Source organism: Macaca fascicularis, chromosome 7 (genome assembly GCF_037993035.2).
Source record: "Macaca fascicularis isolate 582-1 chromosome 7, T2T-MFA8v1.1".
NCBI lineage: Eukaryota > Metazoa > Chordata > Mammalia > Primates > Cercopithecidae > Macaca > Macaca fascicularis.
In genome coordinates, this window is record NC_088381.1 from 128,108,690 (window position 1) to 128,134,033 (window position 25,344).

Sequence of the window (25,344 nt, forward strand, 5' to 3'; positions counted from 1 at the left end):
ATGTGCAAATAAATACAATGTGGAATCCCCTGAGCTACAGAGGGAAAACCTGCCAGAAAGAGCATGTGCCCCGTGCGTGAATCAGCTGCACTCGCACGTGGGTGGGCGGTGGTAGTGTGCGTGTCTCTGCCCTTCGGGACGCGAGGTGTGTGGCCGTGGCACCTGCTTGGGCTTCATGGGGTCACTGGGAGAGGAAGGCTCTGGAGGCGTGGGACTCTGGGGTAGGGGGGTCTGGCAGCTGCCTGGGATCCATCATGGGTTCGAAGGGCAGCGGCCAGACCGCGACGGCGCCCAAGAAGGGTGGACAGCTCCGGGTCTGTGATCGGGGCTGCGTGTACACCATCTTCGCAGGGAGTGGGGTTTGTATCTGCAGGCCGGTAGAAAGCCAGGGCTCGGGGCGCGGACGCCGTAGGGGTAGCTTCCAAGTCCCTACTTGGCCAAGGGCCGGGCATGGAGGGGCTGTCCATCTACTGGGCACCGAATAGTCGCACATTCTGTCCAGTCCCTGACGCCAGAACGTGAAGGCCCGAGTCCTCGCTGCTATCCGGACCCCGCTCCCTTCGGCTTCAGCCTGGTGCTCCAGGCCGCAAGGCGACGGCGGCGGCAGCAGCGGAGAAAGAGGCTGGGTAGGGCAGTGACGTCATCTGTGGCGGCCCCTCCCCCGCCCGCCAGCCTTCGCCGCAGTTCCTGCCCAACGACATCCGGGTCTCTGTAGCTGCTCGCCGCGCCGCAGCTGTAGCGGCGGTGGAGCCAGCGGGGCGGGGCGAGCGGAGGGTGGGGGAGGGGCGACGCGGTCGTGAGCGCGCCTGCGCGGGGCCGCGCTAGAGGCGGCGGCGGCGGCGGCGGCGGCGCTAGGGACGGGAGCGCGCGCGGGAGCTAGAGAGCAGTGGTCTCGGCGCCGGTCCGGCCCGCAGCTTCGGGTCCTCAGGCGGCTGCTGCTCCGGAACGGGTGGTTGGGGAGGGGGGGTGGGGGGACGCTAGACAGGTGAGGCGCGAAAGCGATGAATCCTCGGCTCTTCCTCCTCCTCCTCCGGGACCCGCTCTCTGCCTCCCTCTCCAACGCCCGGATGATCTGAGCCGCGAGGGCGCCGAGAGCCGGGGGCCCGGACGCAACCCGGCTCCTCCCCTCCTCCGCCCCCTCCCCGGCCTGACCTGGCCCGCCGCTGCCGCGGTGACCCCCTCCCCGGCTGCCGCCGCCGCCGCCGCGGTGACCCCCTCCCCGGCTGCCGCCGCCGCCGCCTCGGCCGACCAGGGACCTGCCCGCCTGCGGCTGCTCCGGGTAAGTGCGGCGCTTGGGCCGACGGCGGGCGGGCGGGCGGTGCGGGCCTGCGCGGCGGCGGCGGCGGGCAGGCCTGGGGCCTGTAAACAAGCCGGGCGTCTGCCCGGGCGCTCCCGGGAGGAGACGCGACAACTCCACCCCCTGGCCGGCCTCCTCCCCCGAGCCGGGCGGCGGGCGGCGAGGGGTTAACGCTCGGCGAGGGCGGTGGCGGTGAGGCGGGGGCGGGGTGTTTGTGGCGGCGGCGCGGGGAGGGGGCGCGACCCCCTGGCCGTCCGCGGCCGGGAGGGGTGTTTGTGGCGGCGAAGCGGGCGAGGGCCGCGGGCCAGCCTGGCCGGAGAGCGGCCTGCGGAACTTTTCCCGAGCGGGGAGGGGGCGTCCTCCCGCCCCTACCCTCCCGGGCGCGCCGCCCCTGCTGTCCTGGGCTTTGGCCCCTGGGAGGGAGGCGGGGAGATTTCTTTTGAATCGGGCTTAGCCTCGAAAAACCTAATTCTGTAGAAATTGCTTAAGGGTTTACAGGGGGCAGGGCTGAGAAGCTCCTTCAGAACTCAAGTCAGTGAGTGATGCCTCCAGTTCATTCATTATTAAGGCATCGAAAACATCCATTGAAGTAAATTCCGATTTCTCATCCTTTTAACTACGTAAATTGGTTAAAACTTCTTGATGTTAGAGCTTGGTTGAGGTATGGTTCTGTTCTGCTTGTAGATTTTAATTAAACTTGGATCCTTTTCTTGAAAGACAGCTGGCTGTGGAGAGCCTTCTACCAACTGCAGTTTTAGATACGTTTTGAAAATTTCATCACCTGAGGTATTTTTCTTCTCTCTCCTCAAACACCACATGGTACTTATAAATCCACAAAGGTCATGCTTCAGTTGTCCAAGCCATGGGGTCTGTGTGCTACCCCCGCCTCACCCCGAGTTTCCTGCTAATTGGAATAATGAGCTGAATGTGTTTCAAGAAGTGGTTGGAAAAGTGTGAGAGAGAGGTGTCATTTTCTCAAAGGAAATGATTTTGACATTATTGAGATAAATTAGAAATTTTTAAACATTGTTGTGTAAAACAGTCTTTTCAAACTTGCACGTTGAGGTTTTAAACACAACCACTTTACTGAGTGTGTTTCGCTCCGAAAAGTGGAGGGATTTGTTGAAACACCACTCTGCTGAGACTTAGGGTTCCAGAGCACTCAGGAATTTAGCAGAGTTTGGTCCCCAACTCTCTTTGAAATACTTCACTTTTATACTTTTATCTTGCTACATATTGGGCCTTTTCCAAAGATTGTTTTTCTGTAACTCCTTATTTTACAAATGAGAAAATTGAAAATAAGGAGATTTTCTGTTCTTAGATGTTACTTTTATTGACTTAATGCTTTCTTTACCAATAAATAATTTGAAGCACAAAGTAACATTTCCAAGTGTTACAGTTTTGTTCTTGTTATGTGTAACTTACATGTATCTGATTAAACTTTCAGTCATTTAAGGATGATTACTTTTAACCTGGAAGTTTACAGCAGTACCACATTATTGAAACTATAATGAACTTCCTGCACCACATGGCAGTTGCTTAAGACATTTTAATTTGATATCATAAAACATTTTTAGATCAGTGAAGTAATTACATTATGGGAAAGGTATATTAAGACTGATAATGTTTGAAGTTAACTACCTCCATTATATTTGAGAAATAATAGTCATCAAATTCCTTTTTGTTTGTATCTTTTTATGTATTTTGTATACATATTGTATATTTTTACATGATGGACTGAGGTATATGACCGGTTGAAGGGAACAGTGCAGTAGGAGACAAGGATTGTTTAGTCATGGCTATGCTCCAAAATATCTGTGTCCATGGACAAGTCCTTTAACCTTTTGAGTTTCAGCTTCCAAATCAGTAAAGCCAGTTGGGCAGATTAGATTATCATATGTACTGTCCAGTTATTACATTTTTAAATTTTCTTATCAATATTGTGTGACTAGTCACCATACCTTTGCCAAATAAATACCTGTTATGTGTGAGGCACTTAGATGTTTCGGTGTTCTAAGGCTGGATTTCTTTCTCGGTTCTGTTTTATTTAACAAATTCTAAGTTGGTGATGGTTCTTTAGAAAAGCTATTCTTGTAAGCTATTCTTGATTTTTCTTTTGGGATTGGGATGTATAGAGAAACTCTTGAGAGGGAGAAGGATGGAGATTTCATGGGAGACAGAGGGTGGTTGAGACTACAGGTTTGAACAAGCACAGGACCCTTGGTAGTCTGATGTGAAGGATATTATAAAAATACATTATGAAGGTTTTTTCTGTCACTTCAAGCTGGGTCTTGTTAAACCTTTGAAAATTCTGTAATACCTCATTTGTTTTTGAAAGAAATCTATGGCAACATCATTTTGTCATGTGGTAAATATTGCTAAGCAGTTACTAAATACCTATAGTCTTTGAGTTTGTTCAGATTATACCTAGGCCATTTGTTTACTCTAATAGCTAGTAGAATGTACAGCTGATTTTGCTTTAACTGTGTGTGTGCTTATTTGTAATTTTTAATCAAAGAGTGGCATATATCCACAACGAACTTGTTACCTCTGAAATGCCCGTGAGAACTGGATTAATTTTTTAAGATGTAAATCTATGGTCATGTAGAAATAATGTAGCAAGGTGATATTTTGATGATCCCCTCAAATGATTATCTAACTCTTGCCTGGGCACCTGACTCTGAGTCAGTATACTCTTGAATACTTTCCATCCTTAATCAAATCAGGAGAAAGAGACGGCCATGTAAGAAAATTGACCCTGGCAGGGTTTTGTAAGAGTTAAGCAAGAAGATAAAACAAGGCATGGCCCTGTGAAATATATAAACCTTGGAGAAGGGGAGAAGGTATGGTGAGGCAACTGGGTAAAAGTTGTGTCGTCTTCTATGTTGGGTAGTAATTTTATGTCACAGTGTGTCCTGTCTTCCATCTCAAATAAATTTTAAAATTAAGTTGTGTTTATTATTTTGCTATTAGCCAAGATACATAAATTAACTGACCTGGGATTATTAGCCATTCATATATGAAATAAACTTGGGTTAACCTATATCAAAATCAAAAGATTATATTCTTTACTCTTCACTCTTTCTAATGTCTTATGTTCTCCATATTACATAACAATTTTATACTTCATTCTGAGTCTCCAGAATATATTCTTTGATGATTTTGACCTTTGAATGTCCTAGCTATCCATGTACTACCTAGATAATCTCATAACCTGGCTTTTCTTTTGCTGTGGCAGGTCAGAGCTACAGAAAGTAAACAATTGAGAAAGGCAAGTTTCTATATACCTTTATCTGAAATGTAATAGACTTTATAATTTTTGTAAGAAACTGAGGAAAGGTACAGGCTTTTAATGTGTATCAATAAACTAGACTCTGATACTGTTTTTATAATATTAGAGATGTTTTAAGCTTTCCTTGAGTAAATATGTGATAAAGGAGGGATCTTTGGTTTTTATAATTCTTAATATGTCCGTATTTAAGATCTGGATTAAACACGATTAGTTTTTGTGGCTGATAAGATTTAGAATTAAAATCTTTTGAGACTAAACTACTTTTAGATACAGAAGAAAGTAATGAAAGCCATACTTTCTTGGTCATTTATTTGTGTTAGGCTTTAATTTTTTTTCCATAACCCTCTAAAATATATGATGTTATCTTCATTTTATAAATAAGGAAATACAGGGTCAGAGAACCTAAATAACATGCCAGGATCAGATCTGGGTAGATATAAAAGTATTTTTCAAGATATTACTGAGTGGATTTTTCACAATTAGATGAACCTCCTTGTTACCAGGAACCAAAATTTCAAAAGCTAAACATTAACACGATTCATAGATTCCTAGAGTTAAGCAAGTCCATGTAAGTTTATGTAAAGTCTTCCAGTGCAAGACTTTAATGTTTTCTTCTAAAACATTCAGAAAAGATTTAAGAAATTAAGTTCATTTTCTCATTCCCAAAGTTTTTCAGAAGTTAACGAAGCTAAACATTTTATGTCTTCAACTACCATTGTTTAGATTAAGGAATGGAATCCATGTTAATTCTCCAGTGGTTGATATCCTTAATGAAGGATCTAGGGAAATGTTTCTGAACAGATGTAATCAGTAGAGCCACATTGAAGGGCCCCATGGTGGACATGGTGATAAAACTAACCTTTGAAAGTTAGGACAGAGTTTGAGTCCCTGTTCTCCTACTTCCTAGCCAGGTGTTCCTGGGTAAGCTACTTGATTTCTTTAAACCTGTTTTTGTTTGTTTGTTTGTTTTTTATGTCAAATGGAAATACTTTTGTTGTAAGGTTATCTTGAAGATTTAAAAAATAATTATATAAATCACTTGAGATATTTTCTACCATGAAGAAAGTGCCAAATAAATGGTAGCTGTTATTATTTATTGAGTATATGAAATCTTGAGATACTTAGGAGTATAGAGACTTGCTTAGTATGAGAGGGTTGTCTTTCAGTATAGCTTTTGCAGTGAGCCTGGAAGCCAAACTAGAGATTGAGTAGAAAATTTAGAAGACATTGTAAACTCTAGGAATTTAGAGCACTTGCATTTGAATAGACTAAAAGTGAAGAGGTAATAGAAGAAAGAGAAAGTTGAGTATGAGTAGCTTTATTTGGCTCTGCAAAGCTGGCAAGACATCAAGGGTTTGGAGTTAATGATTAGGTGGGAATAGATGGTTAAATTGCGGATAAAGAGTAACAGTAATAAAGCAAAGGTGAATGTTCAGGCTAGAATGATCAGTAAGGAAGGACAAGGGTTGGTATCTTGAAGGGGAGTTACAGTTTATGGTGAGAAATGAGCAGGAAGATATCATTGCTACAGGAAAGGATGCAAGAGAGTAAGGAAACTAAATCATTCTGATTAACTCAGTTATTACCATTTTTTAAAAATGGAGTCTTTATAAAAGGCATTAAGGCTTTATATGTGAGTCCTAGGTTAAGTTTGAAAAATTTTCTTGGAATAATGCAGGTCTTACTACTGCAGACCCAAACCAAGATATTAGCATTCCAACTGGTCTCTTTCCTGCTACCATCTTGTGCTGCATCTCCTCCCCCATTCTATTAACCATCAACATTCTTTCTAAAATATGGTTTTTCATTATATTGTTTCTCTCAGTATACTTCAGTGACCCCCTTTTACCTCTGGAATAAAGTTCAGAATTTTTGGTTTGGCTTTTGACACTTTCCATGATTGGACCTCAAGACTAATCTGTTTTAACCAAACTAATACACTTGCTATCTCTGGAACACACTCTTTTCTCTCCATGGATCTTTGTTCTTGCTAATGTGCAGTCTGGAATTCTTTTCTTTCTTTCTCCAGCTTTGGTTTTCTCTTTAAGCAAAGCTCATTTCTAATATTTCTTCTTCCACAAAGTCGTCTCTGACCCCCAGAGTGTTTAATCTCTCCTTTCTCTGTACTTAAAGCAATGTCTGTGTATTATTTCTGTCATATGTTTTAACTTTAGGTATTTTGTGTTTAAATTATAACTGCATTTAGTTAATTCTAAAGGGAAAAATAAATTTTTACTTTACCCAAAGGCTAGCGGCTATCACAGTGCTTTATGGATAGTAGACATTCAGATATTTGATAAATATTAAGCAAAATCTACCTGGAGTGGAAGTGATTGTTGTAGGAGGAGGTAGTAGGAGTAGTTACAAGCTTTATTGTAGCAGACGTTTCTGACTCGCTTCCTGTGTGTTATTTTTTCCGAACCTGGATATTTAAGTTTGAAGATAATACAAATCTGAAGTGTGGCAGTGTTCTTATATTGATGTAGAAGACTAGGGTGACTGATTCTGGACCTGCAGGCATCATTTTAACTTCCTCCATTTTGGCTTTGAGGATTAACAGGACATTTATAATCACATATCTCTTTTCAGAGTATTTTATATTTGCAAATATTATTGTGAACTTTGTGTCCTTTTAACCAGAGAGGAATTTTGGAATCACAGGAATTAGATGATGTGTGAAAGAGAGATAACTATCAGCTGACCTAATATGAATCCAACAAGTATCTAATAATATGCATACTCTGTGTTCAAATAAACCTCTAAACTAGACTTTCAAGCTTATCAAAATGCTAGTATTTTCAGTGTTTGGAAAATACAAGCCGGGTGTGGTGGCTCACGCCTGTAATCCCAGCACTTTGCGAGGCCAAGGCAGGTGAATCACAAGGTCAGGAAATCGAGACCATCCTGGCATGGTGGCGTGGGCATGGTGGCCATGCGCCTGTAGTCCTAGCTACCCAGGAGGCTGAGGCAGGGGAATTGCTTGAACCCGGAAGGCACAGGTTGCAGTGAGCCGAGATCGCATCACTGCATTCTAGCCTGGCAACAGAGCAAGACACCATCTCAAAAAAAGAAAAAAAAAAAAAAAGAAAATACATAGTAAAATTTATTGGCTTTTTAAATGGATAATTTCATATAATCAGTCAGTGCCTGCTTAGATCCATTTGTTGGAGAACAATGCTAATGAGACCTCTTGATTCTTTGTGTGTCTCTTATGTTTTCCTAACCTTGACATTAGCAACTAACAATGATAACTATCATTATTGAGCACTTATGTGCCAGGGACTATTATTATAAATTTTCAATTATTATCTCATTAAATCTTCACAGCAGCCCTATGAGCTAGATGCTGTTACTACCTATGTCTTAGCAGATGAGGAAATTGAAACAGAGCAGTTATTTGCCAAGAGTTTCAGAGCTAGTAACAGAAGCCTTAATACATGTCCTTGGACTTTTCAAAAGTAATCGGTTGATCCATGCAGTTTCATTGCTACTGCTGAAAGTAAGTCTCTTGGCCATTGGGATGGGTCAGAAAATCTTTGTACATGAAGGATATGACTATTGTTCCATTGTACCCAGAGAGTGAATCTTGTGATTGAGTTGGGATTTGAGGTGGCAATGTACACTAAGTTTGAAAAGTATGTTATCATATGTTAGCTCCCTTTAAAAATTTTCCCCAAGAAGAGCTATTACATTTTTTAATATTAAAAAAGTATATGATATGGCTGTAATACAATTAGTTCTACAAGCCATACACACTTTTTTCTTACGACTTAAAATTTATTCATGTTTACTACTTTGCAACCCACTGATATAAATTATTTCACTGATCCTTTATTCAAATGAAATAGTGAGTCTAAGAAGATAGTCTTAAACACAAGCTACCTAAGTTTACAATAGAGATTATACTATAAATGGAAACTTCAGTGTTTATTGAAAATAAATTCCTTAAAAACAGGTCTTGTTTCATTCATTTTAAAGAGATAATCAATATATAACTGTTAAATTTTTGTAGTCTCCCTGTTCATTTTCTGATGAACACATGACAGAAAATTGAATGTGAGCTGGAAATATAACAGACTATGAGAAAGCATGGGTCATGTATAATTCACTTTAAATTTAGGCTGGTGTTTTGTATTCATCTATGATATGACCACCTCAGGCAGGGATGTAAGTAAACATTCTTTTTTTAATTATACTTAGGTGGCTTAATTATTTTAAAGAATATGTTATTTAATAATTGTATATTGTACCGTTTCAAAGAATAAGAATATAATTCATTGCCAACTTTGAATGTCTTGGATTCTTAGTACTACCTTTTTCTTTAGCGTGACTGGTAGGATCACATCAAATTTGGTACTGTGTGTATAAAGATGAAGTGTGCTTACCTTTATTACCAAAATTCAGAAATGAAAATGTGAATGATAAAAGATAAGGTATGGTTATATATTTTTTTGTTTTTGTTTTCCAAACAGAATCTCGTAACTTACCAGGCTTTAGAAAAACATCTTTGCAGTATACCATCATGCCTCAGAATGTTAAGTAGATAGTAAATAAAATTTTCATTTTTTGTAAAGCAGTAGGGTATTATCCTTTCTGAGAGCCTGTACGGCCCTTTTGGATGCCAAAGGGCCAATCTTAGAAGTGGCAGCTTTTGTTTTGTGGTCAACCCACAGCTTACCCTGTTAGTCTGTATCTGCCATCTTCATTTTCTCTTTCTGCATAAATGCTGCTTGATACAGTAAGCAGGTGTTTCAGCTAGTCAGCCCTCTAGTGTGATCTTTTTTGGTTTGCTACAGTCAGTAAAATAAGTAGCTCTGTAAGTGTAAATAGTATTACTTGTTTTATGTGGTAAAACTCCAAGATTAAGTTAGAGATATTTTTGGCTAGAATACATTGAAAATGGATTTCCCAGCTCCCAGAAATTTGTTTGTGTCTGAATTACTTTATACTTGGCTTCTTGCATAGAGAAAAGTTTAGAAAACATCCATCCATGAATGTTGAATGAATGAGCAGATGAATAAATAAATAGCTCAGGGAAAGAAAATATGTCATAACTACGTTTTTTCTCTTTTGTTCCCTTCGTTATGTGGCATTTTTCAATAATGGGAGTGTGTCTCTAATGATGTCGATAAACTTTTTAAAGTCATTGATGAACAGTAGTGTGAAAATCAAGTTTTAATTAAGCCGTAGATTTCTTTTAGGGTCCAATATTTTCTTTTTAGAAATCCATTATGATATTTTTGTAGGGATAAAAGACAACCATGTATTCTATAGATGGAAAATGGTAGGATACAGTTTGTTAGGCCAGCTTCTCTGAAAATACCTTTTCCTACATAGATGATAATCAGTGTTGACAAGGGAGAAGCCAGGGTATAATGGCTGTTATTCATTTGTCTCATGTATTCGTCAAGTGTCATGTGCTAAATATGAACAAAAAAGACATGATCTCTTTCTTCCTCCTGGATCTTAAAATCTAAAGTGAGAGATAATTCACCAGGTAAGTGCTGTGATAAGGGAAATAGAGAATTCTTTGAGCTTATGACTAAGGATAGATCTGTTTCCTGAGACATGAAACTAAGAAGTGGCGAGAGTTGAGAAGTTCATTTTGGGCCATGTGATTTGGGGTGTGGCTATTCAAGTATAGGAGGTAGGTGGTTACACATTTTTTAAGCTATTAAATAGACTTTCATTTGAAAAGGTTTTTTTCTCTCTTACTTTCCTCAGCATCTATCTTCCTACACAAAAAACATCTCATGTCACAATTAATGAACGCAGTGAGTGACTCTATTTTGAAAAATGTTAGATTATATCAACAGAAGTCTGTTAGAGGCAAATGCTTTTGGTCATTTTTTTCAGCAGGGACATTTCATATATGTAAAATATTTAGAATCCCCATGTATTTGTATATAAATGAATGTTTTACCATCTTAAATGTTTAATAAGTTATATTTTTCCTTTCTTTCAACTTAAGTATATAAGGTTACCAGCAAACATTTGTAAATGCTCTATGTGAGGGGTTTTGTTTATTAGTTTTAAGCGAGAGAAAAAAGGTTAGATTGGGTCAGGAAGTCAGTTATTGTTTTCTCCGTTAGTCTGAGTCCAAATCCTCAACTATGCAGGGATTTAAAAGTAGCAAACTAGGAATTGAATCCTCTTCAGTTTTGGATAACTTGAATAAGACAAGTTATCCAAAACTAGTAAGACAGGTTATCCGTAACTAGTAAGACAAGTTGTTCAAAACTGATAAATCTGAATTAGTTAACAGATGAGGCAAATTGAGATTGTAAATGCTAAAGCATTCTTAAAAACTTTAAAAACTAAATAGTTCTATGCCGTGTAAGTCTTTTTAGTATTTTGCTTGTACTATAATTGTAGTGAAAATAGGTCAGTATCTAATTTTTATAGTCACTAGAGCCCTCCAACTAAATTTAGCTTAGATATTTTTCTAGCAACTATATACTTACAAAGTTTACTTTTAAAAACTTGTGTAATACATGCCTTTATAGAAATTTAAGAAGACTGTTTACGGATTATGTACTTCAGATCACAGCACAACTAGAAGATGTTGATACATTAAATAAAAAATCAGGAAACCTATGAAGAACATCAGAAGTGACAAGGTGTGTTCACTTGCACTTTGTGAGATTGAAACTGCTGCCAGTATCTGTGCAGAGTATGGTTTGAGTACTTTTATATTTTAACTGATTTAGCAAAGACTAATTATTTTTTGAATAATTTTGGGGTTAAAAAAATTGGTCTTTAGCATAGAAGAGCTTTACCCAGTTTACTTTAGTTGGTTCAGTTGGTTGATTTTGGTTTGCTTTTTGAAATTTTGTATTGTCTTAATTTGGGGCACATTGAACTCAGTTACAGTTCATTTGCATTAGAATTCATTTGGGTGAAGTTTATTGTTGAAGGAGGGTAAGTAAATATTTAACCGAAAAAGTGAAGTAAATATTCAAGGCTATAAGGTGAAATATTTGTCGGCTGAGAAATTTTCAGATAACTTTTTTAACCTTTGAAAAAAAATTTACTACAGCATGAGTATTTTTTATGCTGCTATATATAATCCATAGTTACGTTTTTTAACCTTTTTATGTAAAATATTGATTAAAAAACCATACAATCATAGTAATCTTTTAAAATTGCTTTATAATTCACATAGCATAACATTCATCCATTTAAAGTTTACAGTTCAGTAGTCTTTAGTATATTCAGACTTATGCAACCATTAACACAATTTAATTTTAGAACGTTTTCATCACCTCCAAAAGATACCCTGTACTCATTAGCAGTCACCCCCCATTCACCAGTCTCTCAGCCCTTATCAACCATTAATCTACTTTCTGTCTATAGATTTGTCTAGTTTAGATATTTTATATAAATGGAATACAGGTAACTTTATTAGTGATTTTTCATTTACATGTGTATTGTATGCCTCATGAGATAGCTATGATTAAGTTAGCTTTCTTTTACAACTTAAATAACAATTCTTGTCTGACTGGGAAAAAGTACTAAGTAATTGAGAGACTGCATCCCAATTTAAACCAAGAACCAGACTCCTTACTAGTATAACTCAAAAGAATGTGTACCATTAGCCCTTACTCCTAGTGGTATGTTTCACTGTGAATTGTTCAGCAGCCTCTCAGCTTCCCGTAAATACCAGTTAAGTCTTAAACTCAGACTTGCATGAGTTTACTGAGATATGTTTACCTTTGCATCTGGCTTGCCTAGAGTCTACCTTCTTAATCCCCTACTAAGTCCAAGAATGAGGAAGAATTAAAAGCAAGAAAGGAGATATAGAAGAAGAGATTGCTCAGGCTGAGGAGGGGCAAAGTGATAAGAGCAGGATTAGAAAGGGACATTAAAAATTCAAGGATACTGAGTTTGTGGGCATCAGAATAAAACTTGGAGGCTGTTTTAAGAGAATAAAACCTAGAGGGAAGGAATAAAAGACAAAGATGTTGTAAAACATAGGTAAAATATTTAAAACTTTTAGTACTGAATTTTGAATTTTAGGCATATGTCAGTGAAGCACAAAGGATAGCCTCGTTTTCTGATGAGCTTTAATACCCTTAAGATACTTTCTTTCTGGAACAGTGTGTAGGAATTTTGAAGCTGAACGATAATCATGTGTTCTCTTTGGTTTGTTCTAACATCTTCAGATTGGAACCAGTACAGAGTAGGAAACCCATATCACCTTGGGATTATTTTTCAGATAAATCTTCCAGAGGATTAAATGGCACTATCCCCCTCGGCTCCAAGTAGGAGGGGAAGAATCCTATTTTAGGTGCTGTCAGATTCAGTGGGCTGCGTCGTTCACTTTTTAGCCAGAAAATGGAGCTCAATGAGAAATCGCAGCTTCCAAAGAAAATCATACCTTGATTTTATAGGTCAAAGGCTTTCTGATTAGATCAGGATTGTTACTGAGATTTTAGGGGCATTCAGTTAAAGTGCCCCAAGAAGAGTGATAAATCACATATAGGTGTAAAGTCAGTAAAGTCCTTTAATAAGCAGACTGGAAATTTAGGGGGAGGGGAATACACATTGTTAGACTGTTGGTACCTCTATTTGACTGCTAGGATGATGATATATTTTAAATTCTATATTCAGTTTCTTATCAGAAATACTGCCTACAATATCTTATACTTAATTTTTTAAGGAACAGGTGATAAAGATAGGTTATAGTTTCTTCAGAGTAATTGATATTCATTATTTAATAGATAAAATGTGTTATCTGAATGTTTATAGTAGCGGAAACCAAGTTTACAAAATGTGTATATATAATTTGTTTTCGTTTCTTATAAAAGATTTCCTCTATGTAAATCTTCCTGTTTTATAGATGATCTGTATTATAGGAGAAACAAGAGTATTTGTTGATTTAACTGGCTAATCTACAGGACTGAGTATTATTAGAGGAGTATTTAAACATAGAAGTCTGTGAAAATATTTTTAGTGCTGAGGGAAATTGTAGGGACTTTCTAGAACCGCAAACTAATAGAAAACTTTTGGCCAGGCATGGTGGCTCAAGCCTGTAATCCTAGCATTTTGGGAAGCCGAGGCGGGAGGATTGCTCAAGCCCAGGAGTTTGAGACCAGCCAGGGCAACATAGTGATACCTTGTCTCTACAAAAAAATATTTTAAAATTAGCTGGACGTAGTGGCACACCTATACTCCCAGCTACTTGGGAGGCTAAAGTGAGAGCCCAGGAGCTCCAGGCTATAATTTTGAGTTGTGATCGTGCCACTGCACTATAACCTGGGTGACAGAGCAACACTGTGCCTCAAACAAACAAAACAAAACCCTTCTACCTTTAAAGATGTGAGGATGTAAAGATTGCTGTGATTTAAATATAAATCATAAATATATAAAATATGAGATAACAGAAGAGTATTTGTTAAACAAAAGTTAGCTCTGCTACTTAGGCACTATCATTTTGCTGATGTTTTCTGATTCTCGTAGTGCAATAAATGTTAAACTTTACTACTACCTTAGCCATGTTGCAGGGAATTGACATGAATAGAGAGATAAGTTAATAGTTCCTGGGTTTTGGCTGGGTGTGGTGACTCATGCCTGTAATCCCAGGGAGGCTTAGGTCGGCAGATCAGGAGTTCAAGACCAGCCTGGCCAACATGGCGAAACCCGATCTCTAATAAAAATCTTAAAAATTAGCCGAATGTGGTGGTGCACACCTGTAGTCCCAGCTACTCAGGAGGCCGAGGCAGGAGAATTGCTTGAACCTGGGAGGTGGAGGTTGCAGTAAGCCAAGATGGTGCCATTCCACCCCAGCCTAGGTGACAGAGGGAGACTCCATCTCAGAAAAAAAAAAAAGTTCCTGGGCTTCAAGGGCACCCTAATGTGCAGGTCTTAAATTCTTAGAGCCTACTTTTATGGACCATTTATGTTACTGTTGTTGGAGAATTTGATTTTCTTTTTTGTCTTCCCCTTTCCCTTGGCCTTTGTAGGTTTTTTGAAGTGAACATACTTTTATGTATTTACTTTTTTATTGAGCACTTCCCAAATGGCAACTTTATTATTTTATTTCTTCAACTCAGTTGCCTAGTTTACTTCATTTGTATCTAATCTATGTAACTCACCCTTTTGAGTTTTTAATATCAACATTTTAAAATTTATTTTTTTAGATTCAGAGGTGTGCATATGCTTGTTACATGGATATTGCATGTATAATGGTGGAGGTTGGGCTTCTAGTGTACCCATCACCCAGATAGTGAAGGTTGTACCCAATAGGTACTTTTTCAACACTCACCCTCTCCCAGCCAATTGTTTTTATTTCTGAAAGTAATATTTCTTTCTCGGTCTGCATGATAATTTTTTTATAGTTTCTTATTTTTCATTAGTTTTCAAAAAATAACCTTGTCGGGCATTTTGTCCATAGATATAATATCTTAAATATTTGCTAATTCCAATATCAGAAGTCCTTAGGAAGTTGTACTTATGGTAGTTTGTTTCTGTATTTGATGATTTTTTTTTTTATGAGCTAACATTTGATTAAACTGAACATTTCTCCATCCTCTGTATAATTGCTTACAATTTAATTTCCACTTCTTTTTTTAGCATAAAATAGTTTCATTTTCCTTTTTATACTCAATAAATTGTTTAATTAGCCAGTATTTTTACCAGTTTCTGTACTTATTGTTCCTTGCATCTTCTCTGAGTCCACTTTTCTTCTTGCTGAAGTACATCCTTTAGTAATCCTTTTAGTAAGGTTGGCTTGTAAATGTCCTTAGTTTTTGTGTGAAAGTATGTTTTATGCATTACTTTGTTTTTCAGCTGGATAGAGAATTCTTGGTTGATAGGGTTCCTCCCATCAGCACCCTCAGTATGTTATTTCATTGTCTTGTGAAACTTGGCAAACTTGAATCTCTGTGCCTAATTGTTATGCTTCTGTATGTAATATTTTTTTTTTCTGGCAGTTTTTTAAAAGATTGCATTTCTTTATTTCACCACTACTTACTGTGTGACCTTGGGCAAGTTCAAAATGGAGATAAAATTGTATCTGTGTCATAGGGTTGTAATGAGGATTAAGTTTTAAAGCACTTAGAACAGAGCCTTGCATATTGTAAGTGTGACATGTTAATGTTTGTTTTGCCATACTTGGTATTCTAAACACATTTCTAAATTATGCTTAACTATGTTGTTTTATCTATAGCTCCTCTTTGAAATACATTGTTGATGGGAAGACTCATACCTTTCTTTGTTTCTAGAAAATTCCTTAGCCTTCATATCTTTGAATATTTGTTTTCCAATATTCCTTCTTAGTCTCTGTATTATGTTCTAGGTGGATCTTCAGTATCATTTTCTAATTTACTAATTCACACTTTGACTTTGTCCAGCTAGAGTTTATGTGGCTTCAGTTTTTATTTCTCAGTGAATTTTAAAAAAATATTCAGGCTGTCTCTCTAGCAGCCACCTATTCTGGTTTGATTTCTGCCTGTTTTTAATTTTTCTCCCCTTAGTGGCTATTATGGCTTCCTTTTAACATTTGAAATTATTTTCAGATTGTCATTTTTTCTTCTAGAATGAATTACAGTTGTTGATTTTATTGGCTGTTCATCTTAGTTTAGTTTTCTTCGTGTGTTCTGAGTTTGCTTTTGCAGTCTCCTGTTGACTGGAAAGTTCTTTGTTTTGTTTTCTTTTTCACTCTTCTTATCCAGTGGTTTTACATGCACCTACATCTCCATCTAAAACCACATCTTTATGTTGGAGGTTTGATTCCCTTGATTCTTGGTAACATCAGGATGAGGCTTCTCTTTCCAAGAATAAAACACAAACTAAGATCTATATTTCTTCTCACTGGACACATAGTTTCATCTAAACCATAGCCCCATGCAGTAGTAGCTTTTTCTGGCTCCTTTCATAGGTTGGAAGAGCCTCTCCACCTTAGGTATTGGTTTCAAGCAGTGAGCCTGAGGTTCTATCCCAGCCGTGCATGGGTACCTTTTTAGTGCCTGTTACCATCCCTACAGGATGTAGACTTTTGGCCATCTCTGTTGCTTGAGCCCAGAAGGCTCACAGTTGTAGCTTAACAAACTGCTTTGTATTTAAAGAGTTCAGTGGCTTGGTCTTTTTTAGTATTTTTTTGTATAGTTAATACATATTTAACATATATTAAAGTGTTTGGAACAGAAGTACATTTCAAAAGTGAATATACAGATCCATTTGGTTGGAAGTTAGTTGTCTTAGTCCATTTTTGTGTTGCTATCACAGAAGATCACAGACTGGGTAATTTATTAATAATAGAAGTTTATAAACTTCTATTATTAGCTCTCGGTTCTGGAGGCTGGTGTAAGTCTAAGATTGAGGGGCTGCATCTGGTGAGGGCCTTCTTGCTCTATCATCCTGTGGTGGAATGCAAGAGAGCACAAGAGCAAACAAGGGCAAGATGGGGCCAGACTTCATTTTACCAGGAACTCACTCCTAAGATAAGGGCATTTGAGGGCAGAGCCTTCATCACCCAGTTACTTTTTATGGACTCACTGGTTATTACTGTCACAATGGCAATTCAATTTCAACATGAGTTTTGGAGGTGACATTCAAATCTTAGCAGAAGTCAGCATTTAAAATCAGTGTATATCCTACATACCCTTCAGAAAGATACTAGTTTACTCTCCTACTTATGAGAGGTATTTTTTTTTATTCCTTTGACAATATTGGGTGTTACAATTTTTTAATCTTTGATAAGGTAATGTATAAAAAATTTGTGTTTAGTAGCTAGCATGATTGATCATTGCTCCATATATTTATTAGCCATTTATATTCTTTTGTTTATTTAATTGCCTGTTCACATTCATTGCCCATTTCTTTTCCTTTAAAGTGTTCATTTTTATTGTCTTCTAAAATAGCTGTTTGTATATTGTAGTAATATTAACTTTTATGTATATATTGCGGATACTTAAAAGACGTTTGCTTTTCAGGTTAATGAGCTTTATTTTATAGTGTAGAAGTTTTTTTCTCTGGAGTCATTTTTCCTTATTCCTTTGAAGTCAGTCTTGTCATCCTTAGAAAGTCCTTTCCTACTGTAAGATTACAGAAATATTTGCCTACATCTACTGGTATCATTTTATTATTAATACTTCACACTTCAAGCTTTTAATCTCTTGGTATTTATTTTAAGGTGTGATGTTGTAGGGATTCAGCTACCCACCACTGGAGGGCAGAAGCGGAAAAGATCAGCTTTCAGACACCCATTATTGAATCTCTGTTCCCAGAGAGCTCTTTCTGGATTCTCAGTTCTGTTTCACTCATCAGTTTATTCCTGCATTAGTATTGCCTCTTAAATACTGTAATTTTGAAATTACAGTTTAAGTATCAGGTATTGCAGATGCTCATGATTTTAGGATTGTTTTGGCTATTCACATTTATTCATATGTATTTTGAAATTATTTAATCAAGGTCTGGGAACAAAAAGGTCCAGTTGTGATTATATTGAATTTATAGATTAGTAAAGGGAGGATAACCATCTTCACAATTTTGAATCTTCCTATCCAAGAAAAAAAAGTGTGTTTTATTCTAAGCCCTCTTAAAAAGGTTCTATTTCTTGTTATTTATTTAAATATACTTTTGTTTTCTCTTAACTTTTTAAGTGATTACTGTTAATCATTTTCATATATAATTTTCTATAGTCAGATAATCTTATTGAGTATTTTTTCCCTATCATTTCAGGTTTTGAGTTTGCCATCATGTAGTCATTAACTGCAAATAATAATTTGATCTTATAATTTTATGCCTCTTTTTGTTAGCCTTGGCTTATCTCAATAACCATTATTTCTAGACATTGCTAAGTTACAGGGATAAGAGTTGGTTTCCTTGTTCTTTTTTCTTTCCTGGGAATTGTTCTAGTACTGAGGTTTTTCCTCTTTGGCTTGAAGTAAGTATTAAGGAATACATTTTATCAAATCTCTTTTAGAATATGATGAGATGATCATATGAATTTTTTTAAACTTTTACAAAGATGACTTATATTAGTCAGCTGCCTAATGTTGGCTCATTGTTATGTTCCTAAAATGAACCCTATTTGGTGATTTGTAATATATATTTTACTTGTGTTTTTGCATCTGTATTAATGAGTATGTTTGGACTGTGGTTTTTTTTTTTAGTGCTGTCATTGTCAAATTTTATAGAAGGATTATGATAGGTTTGTAAAAAGAATTGGAATTTTTTTCCTGTAATCTCTAGATAATTTAATTTGAGAGTTACATGCTTCCTTAAGGCTTGAAAGGTCCTGTTTTGAAATAATCTTGCCTGATGCACTTTTATTTTTAATAGCTTATTTTGAGAACAATCCAAATTTAAAATTTGCAAAAATAATATAATGAACTTCCATATTTATTTAAATGGCCAGTTATTAACATTTTTCCACATTTGTTTTACTAACTTTTTCCCCTGTGTATGTGCATATATGTATTCATATTCTCTTGGCATGCACACACACAGTTTGTTATTTTTTAGTTTTGCTGAACCATTTAAGACTCAGTACAGACATCATGAACCTTTACTCTTAAATATTTAAATGTGTGCCCCCTAAGAACAAGAACTATAACTTTCTCTTACATAACCGTAGTTCAGTTATCAAATTTAGGAAATTTAACATTCATACAATACTATTATCTAATATACGACCCATAGTCAGATTTTATCAGTTGTCCCAGTAATGTGCTTTATAGCAATCTTCCCCACCGCACTCCTTCACCCTCTGCCTTCATCCAAGCTGGTCCATAATCACATATTACAGTTTGTTTTGATCTCCTTGGTCTCTATTAACCTGGACTGGTTCTTTAGTCTTTCTGCATTTTGTTTTTCAGGAACTCTGGAGTTTTTTGAGGAATAGTTCTTTAATAACTTTCTCATATTGTTCCAAGTTTCTGGTCTTCACTCTAGCACTAATTGAAAACAAAAAATTATTTTCCAAGAACTGTTACTTTCCTCCATATTTTCGAATTTATCAACAGAGAATTGTACAGAGTGATTTATTTTACAACAATAAAATTCTGTTTGTGAGGTGAGTATAGCCTGTTTGGCTTCTAATTTTAAATAATTTTTTTAGTTAGACTATTTAGTTGCTTACCTATTTTATTTTTTTCACATATAACATGTTCTGTAATTTTACATAATCCTTCAGCTTTTATTTTATTTTGTATGTGTATGTGGTTCATTTTTCTTTTTAGGTTGAATATTTTGTATACTGATATTCTTTAGTATACTGATTTTTTTAAACTAAGTGTGAATTTTTTTTCCTATTTTTCAGCACACTTGCTGGCTTAAATGTGAGTTTTCTTAATAAGGTTTGGTCACATCTCAGAATTTGATAGGGGATTTTTCTCATTATTGTTTCTAAATATTCTATAATTGTAGAAATATATAAACTCAATGCAAACTGGAGAAATGTATAAACTCAATGCAAAGCTTACTTTTAAAGCAGTTTCCAGATGTTTGAGGTTTTCTTCTTTCTGTACACATTATCAATATCTACTGTTAATGTATTAAGTCAGATGTGTCATTTCATTTTCATTTTCTTTTTTTTTTTTTTGGTTTGTGGGGTAGGATGGGGGAGTGTGTTAGAAATCTGTAAGCTTTTCTTTCCAACATATAATCCAATGTTTGATTTTTCAATTAATGTTTTAAGTGTGTTTGAACAGAATATATAGTCTTGAAATTTTGGACCACATCTTTTACCAATTTAAAACATGGCTCTTATTCTGTTTATTGCTTTATTCCTTGTGATTTACTTCGTCTGAAATTGAAATTGCAATTCTTAGTATCTTTTTTGCCTAGTGTATTTTGACCACAGCAAAGTAGTTTTATACTGACATCTTTATTTTTTAGTTTCTTGGTTTTGATTAGTCTCTTGATTGCATGAGTCTATCTTTAAATAGTTTTTCTTTTTTTTCAGATATGAAATTTGGATAACATTACTTTAGGGCTGGCATATTTGATAATGTCTTCCTATGGCCTTTACATATAAATGACAACCTTGCTAGTCATAGTATTCTTGGAATAAAACCTCTTTATCCTCAACGTTTATAGGCATTACTTCGTTGCCTATCATCTGATGTTGCAAAGAAGTCTGGGGCCAGCCTGATTTCTTTTTTTTCTTTTTTTTTTCTTTTTTTTGGCATGTTTATTTTATTTTTTTAATTTGAGATGGAGTCTTGCTCTGTCAGCCAGACTGGAGTGCAATGGTGTGACTAGGCTCACTGCAACCTCCACCTCCTGGGTTCAAGCGATTCTCCTACCTCTACCTCCCGAGTAGCTGGGATTACAGGCATTCATTATCACGCCCGGCTAATTTTTATATTTTTAGTAGAGATGGGGTTTTGTCACGTTGGCCAGGCTGATCTCGAACTCCTGACCTCAGGTGACCCCCTGCCTCGGCCTCCCAAAGTGCTGGGATTACAGACGTGAGCCATTGCGCCCAGCCGATGGCATGTTTATTTTGTCTGAATTGTATTCTTAAAATTCATAATCTTCAGATTATGCTTTGGTATTGGTCAGTTTCTACTAAATGTATCTAGTATTCGATAAATGCCATTCAATCAACAAGTTCAGTCCTTAGTTTATGATTTATTTCTTCTCTTTGAAATTTAATTTTTCCTCCATTATTTGGTTTTCTTATTTACAGTGTGCTAATTAAGCTGTTGGATCTGCATTGTGTGTATCTTTTCTCCAGTCTACTTGCTTTTGTTTCTTTATGCTTACTTGCATACTGGATGGTTTTTGTCCTGTTCATTTTTGCCCCTTGCAGATTGTTTGCTCTAGAGTCTTCATTCCTCATTACTTTTCATGACATTTAAAATATTGCAATGATATTTTTTCTCTCAAATATCTTTTTTTAAGCCTCTGTTGATACTTTTTATATTCTAGATTCTTTTTATTCCTATTTCACAAATTAGGTTTTTAAAAATTTTCTTATATGTAAGTTGTCACCTAGTTTTCTAAGGCAAATCTTCTAGACTGTGACATCATGTTCTTGAGTACTTTTTTATTTCAGAATTTTTGTGTGAGTTCCATAAATTTTGTTTCTGTTTTTTTACTTAAAGGGTGGCAGTTTCCTCTGTTGTTTGCCCAAAAATAGTGTAACTAGATACTCCTTGCCTTTCTGTCAGTATACTTGGATACCATTACCTCTTTCCTCCTTGGAATTTAACAGGCTGAATTATATTAAATTATTTTAGTTATCATATTTCAGTATTTTTTAGAGAAATTATAGGGATTTGGTTCTATTAACCTGTTACAGGTAAGAAACTTTTGTCTCTCTTGATTTTTCTCGTGATGCTTGTTGAAATTACTGCACATTTTCATCTTTACAAGTTTGGCGGGTTTTCTTTCTCAACAGAGGAACTTGACTGTTGGGCATTGTGCTAATTTCCATGGCTGCTATAACAAATTATCACCAACTGGGTGGCTTAAAACAATACAGATTTATTCTCTTACAGTTCTGGAGGCCACAAGTTCAAAATCATTTTCACGGGGCCAAAATCAAGGTGTCACCAAGAATGTGCTCACTCTTGAGGCTTTAAGGAGGAATCTGTTTCTTGCTTTTTTTCACTTTCCAGTGGCTGTCAGCCTCATCACTTGCTTGGTAGCCACATCCCTCCAATCTTTAAGACCAGCGTCTTCAAATCTCTGTCTGCTCTGTCTTCACATCACCTTCTCTGTGTGTTTCAGATCTTCCCCTGACACTCTCTTCTAAGGACATGTGAGTTCATTTAGAGGTCTCTGGATAATCCAGGATTCTCTCTCCATCTCAAGATTCTTAATCACATCTGCAAAGACCTTTTTTTCCAAATAAGGTAACATTTATAGGATTAGGACTGGTATCTTTGGGAGTCATTATTCAGCCTACTAGGTATCATTTTGTTTTGCTACTTTAGAGTGAGGCAGACATATTAGTCAAAAATTGGATTAGAGTAAAGCCTCATAGATTCTGCTGTTTGTTAGAATCACAGATATTGTCCTCTTTACCGAATGATGCAAACTCTGATGCCATGGTGGAAAAGTACATGAATTGAATTGGATGTGGTCAATAAAGATTGCTAGGGACTCTGGAGAATGCATGTTGTTCTGGGGAGAGGAAATATGTGAAGGTCAAATTCAGGTTATCAGCTTGTAGTCCTAGTTTGTAGCTGCTTTTTTCTTTGCATTTCTTACAAGCTGGTCTTGCTGTAGTGAAATAATTTTGTGTGTCTCTTATAATCTTGATATTGAGAATAAGAGTTTTTTTAATGGGAATTCCATCCACATGATTTTAAAGTATTACTTTACTAATGATGTTTACTTAGGTGTCCCCAGAACTTTAGTCTTCTCATTTAACGTTTTATACATTTCTCAGAACAAGGTAATTGACAGATAATCAAGGTTGCTTATTTATTGATGAGGAAAGTTAAACATTAAGCCAGAGGACTTGTCCAGCATCACATATTGGATAGATCTATAACTTTTAACTTTAATCTTGTGATGACAGGTATTTCCATTTTTTTTATGTTTCATATGTGTTTTGATGTTGATGTGTCACGTGACATGAAGTGTCTCCCAATTATTGGATAATTGGGCAAGTCTAAGTTCTTTTTACTTTATGTTCATGATTTTGTTTTTCTAGATGTTATTTTTATGAATTCAAGTTTCTTCTTTTTTATCATGTTATTAGAGTTAAACTAATGAAAAGTCATATAGAGATGAAATTGGTTTTGAAATATAATGAGTAGATATTTGCTTGGCTGGAATTTTTTCTCACAGATTTTTTATAAAGATGTTATGAGTGTATACTTTATATCCAGGAATGTGTGTACACTAGTGGGAGTGTTGGGGGGATGAGGGTGGAAGACATTTTAAGACATACAGGAGGCTGGCGGTGGTAGCTCATGCCTGTAATTTCAGCACTTTGAGAGGCCAAGGCAAGGGGATCACTTGAGGTCAGGAGTTTGAGACCAACGTGGCCAACATGATGAAACCCTATCTCTACTAAAAATACAAAAAATTAACTGGGCGTGATGGCGCATGCCTGTAATCCCAGGTACTTGGGAGGCTGAGGCACAGAATCACTTGAATCCAGGAGCCAAGATCGTGCCGCAACACCCCAGCCTGGGCGACAGAGTGAGACTCTGTCTCAAAAACAAAAACAAAAAAAGACACAGAGGACACAAAGTATACATTCATACGCTCTTTATATCCATACCCATTATCAGTTTGGTGATATGTTATTCTAGTTTCATGAACCTTTACTCTTAGAACTTGGTTTATTCTCTAATACCTTTTGGATTCAGTTTTGCTGTTAAGATGGCTAATACCAATTTGATATTCTTTCCTTTTATGATTGCTCATGTTTTTGTCTAGAACCTTGCATTATAGTATTTTTCTTTTCCTTGCATTTGTATAGTTGTGAGCAACTAGGAGTGAGTTTTGAACAGTTAATTCAGTGAGCTTGTTAATTTTGAAAAGGCTTCAACTGAGGAACACTTTCTTCTCATTTCTTTGATGATAGCTTCTCTGTTTCTCCTTCAGAAAGTCTTGTTTTTTATATGCATATTTACTTTTTGGGTGCATTCTCCTTGTTACTGAATTTTTATTTGCATCTGATTTTTCTTTGAGTTTATTCAGCAAATATTTATTAATAATCTACTATATACTTTGTGCTAGGGGAGTTGACCTAGGGAACTCAAAGGAAGCTCCTTTGAAGAACTGATGCTTGAGTTGAGATCTCAAGAATGAGTAGGAATTAAACTAAGACATGAGAGAATAGCTGTTAAGGTAGGGAAAGTAGCATTTGTTTATATATTTGGAGGAAGGAGGTATGATAAGTACGAGGTACTGTAAGAAAGCCCTTGTGGTTGGAGTAGAGAATGTAGTGGGAAGGGACAGTATGAAGTGAGATGAGGCTGGAGAAGGTAGGTAGGGACTTGACTATCCAGGGCCTTCATGTGAGCCATATTAAGCAGTTCTTTATCCACCTCCTACCCCCAGCAGTGGAAAGCGTTGGAGAAACTTTTAGTACAGAAGTGATATGGTGAAATTTGCATTTTGAAAGATTTCCTTAGGCTGCAGTTTGGAGAATGAATTAGAGGGATGCCAGGATCCATGTGAAGAGACTAAAGCAGCTAGTATTCTGCAGTGAGAATGATGGTAGCTTGAGACCAGGGCATTGGTAGAAAAAAAGTAGACAGATTTGAGAATGTTTAGGAAGCATATAACCCATGGGATTTGATGATGGACAGATGGGAGATGAGGTAGAGAGAGGTATCAAATATATCCTTAGTTTCTATTTCTTTTTCTGAGTTGGGGTCTTGCTGTATTGCGTAGGCTGGTCTTGAACTCCTGGATTCAATCTTCCCGCCCCAGCCTCCAAGTAGTTGGGACTACAAGTATGCAACACCACACCCAGTGAATGTTCTTGGTTTGTATTCACCTTGGTGGATGACGGTGCCATTCACTTGTAAAAGCTGCAGATATGTGAGAGTGCTCAGGGAGGCAGCACAGAATGGGAAAACGGTCTACATGTAAGCCTTGAGGAATGCCAATGTTTAATGGCTTGGGAGATGACAATGAGCCTGCATAGGAGACTACGAAAAAGCTTAGGGGTAGGAAGAAAGCTGGGAGTGTGTGTAGCATCTTGAAAGGCCAATGGGAAGAGTGTTTCTGGAGGGAGTGTTAAAGTTGAATGCTTCTGTGAGCAACCAGTTAGAGGAGGGCTAAAAGTGTCCCATAGATTAAGTGACTTGGAGGAACTTGATTTGGTAGAATG

General features: G+C 37.2%; 1 protein-coding gene across 7 annotated transcripts in view; it reads left to right on the plus strand.

Moving 5' to 3' along the window:
• Nucleotides 1-823: 823 nt before the first annotated feature.
• The window catches only part of PPM1A (protein phosphatase, Mg2+/Mn2+ dependent 1A), a 43,487-nt gene continuing 18,966 nt past the window's right edge, over nucleotides 824-25,344 (plus strand). For 2 of the 7 annotated variants that reach the window (XM_065548873.2, XM_045396513.3), the window contains exons 1-2: nucleotides 824-1,279; nucleotides 22,275-22,399. The gene's annotated coding sequence lies outside the window, so the exon portion shown is untranslated. Of the gene's footprint in view, nucleotides 1,280-2,018; nucleotides 2,084-11,095; nucleotides 11,210-19,411; nucleotides 19,609-22,274; nucleotides 22,400-25,344 lie in introns of all 7 variants that reach the window. The other 5 variants (XM_045396514.3, XM_045396515.3, XM_045396512.3 and 2 more) reach the window with 4 other exon arrangements.